The sequence below is a fragment of the Vidua chalybeata genome, chromosome 5, assembly GCF_026979565.1.
Source record: "Vidua chalybeata isolate OUT-0048 chromosome 5, bVidCha1 merged haplotype, whole genome shotgun sequence".
Classification (NCBI taxonomy): Eukaryota; Metazoa; Chordata; class Aves; order Passeriformes; family Viduidae; genus Vidua; species Vidua chalybeata.
The window spans coordinates 17,055,041-17,063,946 of record NC_071534.1 but is presented as its reverse complement, the minus strand read 5'-3'; the positions used below and the strand labels follow the sequence as shown (position 1 = coordinate 17,063,946).

The following is an 8,906-nucleotide window of genomic DNA, read 5'->3' as shown; positions in this document are numbered from 1 at the left end:
GTCACTCATGCAGAGCTGCACAATGGAGTGGTTGCACACACAGCTCTGCTGAAAGGTCAGAGGGCAGTCGCTTCCTGATGAGCTGCTGGGCCAGGAGCTGTTCCCAGCTGTACCTTTTTCCAGGTGTCCAGAGGGAAGAAATAACCTGTATCTTTGCATGCCTACTGGCGTTAAGCCAATGTTTTCGCCCGTTCTATTCATCCTATCCTTCTATTCTGCATGGCTACATGGCAAGGCCAGGAACACCCTCCTCTTTCCTCCTGTGCCTGGCTGAGTACTTCCATGATAGAGTCATCACACAGGAGTAGACATTGCAATAAATAGGAAATGCTTGTTCAAACAACAAAATAAATACAATCAAGCAGTGAAGGATAACAGTAAGAAAAAATAAAGGCAATTAAACCCAGGAAAAGTGATAATAACATTTCTAGCAGGTGCAAAACAGCACACTTCAGAAAGTTTTAAGTAGTGCAGATGACCATGGAGTTTCTAATGAACCCATGCAGTAAAGCCAAGACCAGTTCACCCTAGCGGTGAGAAAAGATAGTCAGAACTGTGCAAAAATTTCAGCTGTGCAGCACCTGAGGTGGTAGGATGTGCCCACATGCTGCCTTCATGGGGTGTGTTAGTTGAGGGAGTTACTGCAGAGGGCTGCCCCAGCCAAACTCCTGATGGGGCAGGAGACTAGGTCTACTTCTAGTCTCAGCGTTGTTCTGCCAATGCTGGGCACCCGGTGTCTGAGAGCCCAGAGGGAAGTGCCCAGTCCTTTATGAACTGGAGATGCAATAAAGAGAAGGAGAAGGTAGATAATAAAGTTATACAAAAAGGAAGGCAGCACCTGCTGCAAAATCCCACAAACTGCCCAGCAGCAAGCATACATCTTAATGTGCCACTGGGAATTGCCCTCTTCCCTCTGAGCAGTTGGGTCTGCCAGCACCGTGTTGATGCATGCTGTGAAATGCCATGTGGCTTGCTCACCCAAACTCTGTGTTATGCCCCCATGGAGGGGTTCTTGCTTGGAGCATTCAAGCTGGTGTCCCCATCTCACACTGACGATCAGCAGTTTGCTTCCTCTTAGCAGGGAGATGCAAAGGCGTAACAGGACTGTGTTTGCCACATGCTGAATGGGGAACAGCTGGAGGCAGATGATTGTTTGGGTTATTTGCCTGTTGCCTGGACATTTTGTTTGCTTGTTTGAGCCCTGAAAAAATATGTTTCCAGTTCCTCCAGAGGCTGGTCTGTGTTAAGCCTGTATATTGTGCACTGATTTTAAAAACTGGTGTTTTATAACTTTGCAAAAAAGAGTCCTGCTGTTTCAGTGGCAAGGCTCCATGAATAAGGCAGTCTTCTCAGAAATTTCTCTGCCACAGAGCCAGTGGGACTGGGACTGAGGGAGCAGGAGCAGCCAAAACAACATGCTTCTGGTGTCAGAGAAGCAGATATCCCTGAGTCTGGTTCCAGTGAAACCTCTCTCTTCTTGACTGGATTTAAGGATAATGCTGGCTGATGTTTATGGACTGTGCTTAAAAGCCACTCAGCTTCCCTCACAATCAGCTCCTCAGCTGGTTTACACCAGCATCTGTTGCAATCATAATACCGCATTTTTAACTGCTCTGTCTGTATCACTTGCACATATCCTCTGGTTCCTTACTTCTGGGTGTTTGCTTTTATTCTGAGTGGCTGGGCAGCCCTGTGAGAAAAGTGTCTTTTTTCTCACTGTATTGTGCAGCATCTTGGCTGTGGAAAACTGAATTAAGTAAGAACAGGCTGGTCAGGAAACAGAGAGGGTGTTCTTGCCAGTTGATACTGGAGAAGTAACACTAAGAAGAATGCAGATTTGGCCAAGGCACTCTCAAGCAGTGCCATGGGTCTAGTCATGAGCGATGTGTGCAGCAATTCTGCAGCTTCGGGCTGTGGTGGCTGCACATCTTCTCAAATCACAGCACAATACCAGTTTGACATGGACATGGGACCAGAGTCAGGAGTTCGCCCCCGCTTCACAAAATTCATCCCTTTAACACCTTGCATTTGTTTAGAAATCTCGTTATTAAGTACTGACCAGACCAAAGCCTGTTCGATTTGGCAAGTGCAGACCTGGGGGAGGGGGTCAAGGGGAAAAAACAACAACACTGCAGCCGATTCATCCCTCCTTGTTTATTCCACTAGAAATAGATTTGGCAGAATGCATCAGGAATGAACTAATCAGCAGGGAATTAATTGGCGTGTTAGTTAAAAGGCAGGAAGAATGCAGTGAACAAATTCATGACTGGATGGCTGGAGGGTTCAAGCAGCCAGAGAGAAGCACTGCATAGTGGAAACTGTGACTAGTAGGAGAAGTCATACAGCTGTGCCAGAGAGCCAGCGGTTGAGAGCTGCCCAAAAGAACCGGGGGCAAAGATAACACGAGTGTCCTTGGAGACAGAACTGTTTTTCAGAAGGGCTCCATCGCCCAGGCTTTCCTTCCCATAAGGCTCCCACGTGTGTGGAGAGATGGCCAGTTTGCAGGAGTGGGAGGGAGGGGTAAGAGAGGTACAGCTGGAGGAGGCTCCACAGAAGGACTGTGGAAATGTGGAAAGCAGGGAAATGAAGAGGGACACGTCACTCGTTGCAAGCTGAAATGCAGAGGGGGTGGTAAGGGGAAGAAAGGAGCAGGGAGGCAGAGATTTGGAAGCTCCATCACAGAAGAACTGGCCTCAAGAGCAAAGGTAATGCTTGTATACAATTCTCTGCCTTCTTTCCCAGGAATGTTTTGTTTTTTCCTCTGGAGGGAACAGATCCATACACCTCAGAAAGGAATTGTTGCATTGAGGGACTCTAAAGGCACCTGTGGGAAGAGCCAGGGGAGGAAGGAATATGTGCAGACTGGAGTGGATGTGGAGGTTGGAGGATTGCTGCCTACAGTTCCTACAGAGAACAGGGGTGTGCAGAGTGAGAGAAATAGGGAGGAAGAAAGAGAAAGCAAATCCTTAGTCAGGCAGACTGTCAGACAGGCAGATATGGAGAGTGCAAGATCTGTGAGTGCCTATCTAAGGAGAGAGAGAAAACTTCCTAAGAGGAAGGACCAAGTACTAAATGAGAGAGAGCTGAAGAGAAGACATATCCTGAAAAATCAGGCACTCCTGGAGAAGAGGCAGGAGGTGAATATTGCAACTGTACTTTACAGATGTATTGATGATGTTTGCTTTGCATCTGGATGGCTTTTTTTTCTCCTTCTTTATTCCCCCTATGGCTGCCTGTTGGCAACAGCATCACCTTAGCTGTCATCACCCTGTCATCAGGGCTGTCAATCAGATCTCTTTGTTTGGCAGGGTGGTCAGGCTATTTCAGGGATTCAGCTGCCCTTCACACAACATCCAGGTAGAAAATGAGCACTGTAACTCTTAGTTATATGAAAAAGCACTATTTAACTCAAATTTGTAGCCAAACTTGAAAAATTCAGGAGGATATTGTTATTCCTACATATTGTTATTCTGACCTGAAACTGTGTGTGTGCACCAACTTACAGCATTGTACCCACACACATAAATTGAAGAATATTCCATTACAATGGATTTATAACAAAGACTTCTGAAACAGGTGATATTCTAGCTGTACCATAGTGGCTGGCTTAATATTGTAGGATCCAATTTTTAAAATTATTTTTGGCCTTTTTCACAATCTTTCCACCATTACATAATTTTTTTTTTTTTTTTTCCGCTTGGAGAGCTAACAAATGCCATTCGCTTTGCAAGTAGAGCTTGCAAATACTTTGATTGTTCTGGACTCACAGGCTCTCACAGGCTTGGCAGCCTTCTCTTCTAAAAGCTTAGAGACCTTTCAAGATCCCAGGCTGGGAGTCTCACAGAACTGGCATTACAAATTGTATGCAGCTACAATATGGTTTTTTTTTTTTTGTTTATATAACTTAAACCTTCTTGAACCTAATACATAAAACAGAACCTTTCAGTTGGATGTGTGTAAGTAATTTGACCTTAAAATATTGCAATGGAAATAAAAGAGAGAGAAGGAAAAAAAGAGAGGAATTCCAACAGTATGCAAAAATGGCTTTATTATCTATTGAGATCCTTTACAAATAGAGAATCTTAAACATACTTGGATGTTTAAATACCCATTATCATTGGAGTGAGAGCTACATTTTACGTATTTATGATTTACCTGAGATCAAACTCCCTGCTTCACTTAGAAGTATATTTTATTTCCCTGCAAATGACACAAAATCCAGAATCACTCTTCAGCTTCAGTCTGAAAGTAGCTCAAAAGGAACTTGAAAAAGTTATGAGAGGAGAACAGACCTCAAATGAAAAGCACTAATGTAATTCACTTGCATTTCAATGTTCAAATGCAGAAAAAAAATCCTTAATTTTAGGTATCACTGCAGGGATTGATAACTATAATCAACAACATCCTCTTCTCAAAGCAAGCATGGGCTTGAGCTAACACACTGGGATGCTGATGCACTCAGGAGAGGGCATGTGTTTAGAGCAGTCAGAAGTACAGGGGAAGGTTTCAAGCCCTCTTATGTACAAGGAGCTGGCAAGCTCTGCATTGTAAAGCAACAACTCACATGTCTGCAATAGGATGTGTGTTCTCCTCAGGCTTCAGGGGAGAGAGAGCTCTCTGAAATGAAGCTGTGTTTGGTACTAGAAGCAGGTAACCTGGGCAAATCCCCCATATCCTGGCAGGGAGCACAACCCACAAGCAGTGGTGCACTTGAGTCATCACGCTTGACCCCATTTGTCAAAGTCTGAGGCAGATACCAAGGAAATCTCAGGGCTCTATTGCAATTACCCACTACATTGTGAGGAGGGATGAACACTGGAAATGGAGCAACAAGAAACCAAAGGGGTTAATGGGAGAGGGACAGTGATGGGAGTTCAAATGCTGGCAGTAGTCCTTTGCTTTGGGGCAGGGATTTTGGCTTGGATGGCCCAACTGCTGATCCCAGCAGTGCTGTGCTCAGGGTATTAAACTAGCTGAGCTCTTTTATCATGCTGAAGTAAGGAATAAAAAAGTTAAAAGATGAAAAAAATATTGTGTAATAATGAGACAAATATGTTGGTCTTCACTGCCTGCAGATGAAGGGCCTGTCCAGTGAATCACTGAGCCTACTCTGCTCCAAGATCAGAATGTGATGTAATTTTCTGAGAGCATTTCATATTATTGTGATTAATAGGAACAATGACAAAACTAATATGTTGATAGTGTTATTCTCTGCATTTAGGAAAGAGTTTCCATCCAAGGATGTGACAGAGCTGTCCCTGCTTGTCCATCTGTGTTCTACCCTGATAGTACTTTCCAGTGCAACTCTGCAAAAGAGCAAAACACATATTTGAATTGGCTGGGGATCTGGTTCCTGTGACCCGACAGACTTTTTCAGCTAGGAACTTTGTTAGTGAATATCTATTTTCTGTCTACAATTCCACCTAAGAGAGGGAAGATTGCTCATTTTCTGTGTGCCTGAGGTAGGAGAATCTACTTCAAAGATGATTATAACCTGATGTTTACTGTGATAATGAATTACAGTAGACCCACAGGAATGCAGGGAGCAAAGCTACAAAGAAACTGGTCTGTGAGGGGCCCTGCAAATAGAACATGTGGGTATTGTGATTCATTTGGACACCTGATGTTTTAAAAAGTTTGAGCTCAACTAGTGTGGATTTTCAGTATAAGATGTAGGTGGAATTTATTACCACCCTATTTTTAACAAATAGAGAAAGATCAAAGTATCCCAGCTGTGGGGTATTGAAACAAGTGGGAGTTGGAAAGGATAAGGAATGGACAATCTCTTTAGGAAGTTTTCCAATTAGCTTGGAAGCCACACTGTCTCCTTGATGTTGGCAGCATTTTCAAATCATTTGCAATTAGACACATAGGTGTCTGGTAAGTCCTTTCCCATCAGGGAAGATTAAAAAGGCATGTGCAGGGCATAGTCATTCAAAGAAAGAGAGGAAAAAAAAAAAGCTGTAAAGGCTGGTGCATTTCTCTGGAAAAGCTGGAGGAGGTATGGTGTCAATGCAAATAGTTTCAAGAAGGTCCATGAAGACCTTTTCATTATGAGCCTTGGTGATATCGTCAGACCTTCTTAAAAGTCTTTATTTTGGCAGCTCTGAGTTAGTGGGAAGAAAAGGTGTATGCATGTGTGAGATAGGAAGAAGGTAATTTATTTTTCCTTTAAATGAATACTGCAATTAGATGAAGAATACTAAATACAAATTACATCCTGACAGATGGAAAGTAATGTTTTTAAAGTATCATGACATTTTCCATTAGTATGGCTATATTCATACTGATACTTTAAATAGTGGAAAAATAAATGCAGTTGCAATTAAAATGCACTAGTGATCAAATGTAAGAAAGGCACAAAGTGAAAGGAATTATTTATTTACTGCTTTATCTGCTACAGCTTCTGGTAGGTTCTGAGGTAACTGAATTCTTCCCAGATGGTTATATTACATTAAAAAATAAATTTAATGTCCTCATATTTTGTACTGAGATCTTAGGCTTTTGATGCATGTACAGGAGAATAATTCAGATTTTCTGGATGTGCCTGTTTCTCACATGAGCCCCTCCATCACTGTGACTACATATGACCAAAATCATCACTAAACCCCATGAATTTGGCAATGCATTTTTTCTGTTTGCTATGTGCAATATGTGCATAATGGATATTTTCAGCCAATTTCTAGAAGAACAGCTGTTCATGACATTTATTTTTTTTTATATTAAAGTACCAGATTCAACACTGAGGGACTAATTTATTAGGAAAGAATAACAAATCAGCATGAGTAAGCTGTGCAGAGACTGATCTATTCTCTTATGTTTAGAGATGGTACTAGCCCAGGAGGGTGTGTAGGTTAGGTTTGGCTTGGGAATAATGGTAAACTTGAAAGAAAACAAGGAGTTAGGTAAGTGTTCACATCAGTTTATATACATGTCCTGTGGACTCTGGAGCTTTGCTCAGGAGGAACTGACCCTATGACACCAGGGCAAGGTGGAAAGAGTACATGGGGGTTACCTTTGAGGCTCCATCACTGGGCGGCATCTAAGATATTGCCATTGGTTAGTGGATCAGACCAAAAAGAACATTTTTTTTTATTCTGGCCACTATGAGACACTTGATAAATTGTTTAATGGTTGTTTACCTTGTTTCTTCCAAGTACAAAGTAGGGATGCAGTGATTTTCACACTTTATATTACCTCCTGCTGACACTGCTAGAACAATTGTAACTATAAGGAGCTATCCCAACACGGCTACATAGGAAGCAAAGCTACTTCCCCAGCTGCTGCTGGTTGATGAAGCACCTCAGTACCACTCTGTTGCTTGAAAGGGAAGTTCATACCTGTGAAGAAGAAATGTTCCTGTGCTTCTGTAAAATCTATTCTGAGCAACTTGAATATTTTAAATAAAAACATCACCAAAGAGAAATTTGGTGTTGTGATAACAGATGGGAAATGGAGAAAGAGAAGAAAAAAGAAATAAAACACTTAGCAAGACTTTTTGTCTCCACAGAGATAGGGAGAAGTCAAGATCCTACAACAGCCATCATGGTGACTCTTCCTCTTTTCCTCCTCTTCATCCTTTTGCCCTGCAGTAAATCTCAGGAATTTCTGGACCAGCATCAGAAATGGAACTACAGAGAAGGCGGTAGGAGATCACAGTGGTGGTTCAGCATGGGAGGTGTTCAGTAACTCAGAGATGCAGATCCTCTTATTTTGTCCTTGGAGTGAGATAGACAGTGCTCATTTATGACTGTTCTTTCTTGATTCCTGGGTAGCTGCTGGAGACTTCTGGAGAAAAAAATGCTTTTAGAAATAATCAGATGGGGTATCCAGTGACATCAGAAAACCTGGGCACATGGAGGCAGAGAATTACACTGTGAGGGAGAGTTACCTGCTTTTTAATTTAGATCCTTCATGTGTTTAATATTTGGCATTTCATCGCAACTGAGTTTGTGATAGGGAATGGAATCAAACTCGGAGCACTGGCTTGTATTTCCTTTTCCTGACACATTTGTTTTCCTCTCTTCCATCGACATCCTGCTAACCTAGCTGACAAGGTCAACATAGAAGGTGTTTACAGCATTACTCAAACCCTCGAGAAGTGGGGAAATGACATCTTCTGGCAAATGAAGCATACCCTGCTGAACAACCCAAATGCTCTCCTGCCTGAGTTCTCCAGGTAATTCATCGCATCTGGAAGTGGGATTCAGTCCTCTCCTGGGTGTCCTTCCCTGAGCAGGATTCATCTTCTTAAAGATGAATTTTTGTATTTCTCAGCTGGGAGGAAATAAAACACATTATCTCAGTACTTGTTGTGCTACCAGCTCTGATTAGTAAACTCAATACTCTGTTAACTATTTATTGTGAAACAGTCTCAACTGCCATCACTGTATTACAAGAACCTTCCTAAAGAAAATGTCCTTGGCAGCTCACACTTGTGAGAGCAGGCTGGAAAAAATGAATTGTTCTACAAATCCACACATGGACTTGGCCACAGATCAGGGAAAAGAAGCTGATTTGGTCTGTGATGTTTTTTTTTTATTTCAGTCTCTAACACCTAGATCTGAGAAAGCTATTCACTACTTCATGCCATCATATTCCCCTTTTGCATTGCTGGAGATATTAACTGTTGAACAAACTCACAAAATTTACTTCAATCTCATATTTCCAGAAAGAGAGTAGGAAAGGCTGTGAAAGAAAGAAAGAAACAAAAAGGGAATACTGGAAATTACTAGAAACCTAATATCACTTAAATCAGAATTGTTCCTAAAGCAAGTAAAGTGGCTGTCTTCCATAACTAATTGTTCTCTTTAGGAACAAGAAAAAAAAATTGCAAATGTTACACATTGAACCAGCTGAAGAGGAAAGGTTAGAACAATAAAAAAGGCAGGTGATCACACAGTATC

At 42.1% G+C, this 8,906-nt stretch overlaps 1 long non-coding RNA gene across 1 annotated transcript; it reads left to right on the top strand.

Moving 5' to 3' along the window:
* The first annotated feature begins 2,596 nt into the window (after positions 1 to 2,596).
* On the top strand, positions 2,597 to 8,306 carry LOC128787971 (uncharacterized). The gene is made up of 3 exons (XR_008430916.1): positions 2,597 to 2,705; positions 7,511 to 7,645; positions 8,050 to 8,306. It is a non-coding gene; the product is annotated as an uncharacterized LOC128787971 (long non-coding RNA).
* Positions 8,307 to 8,906: the final 600 nt, after the last annotated feature.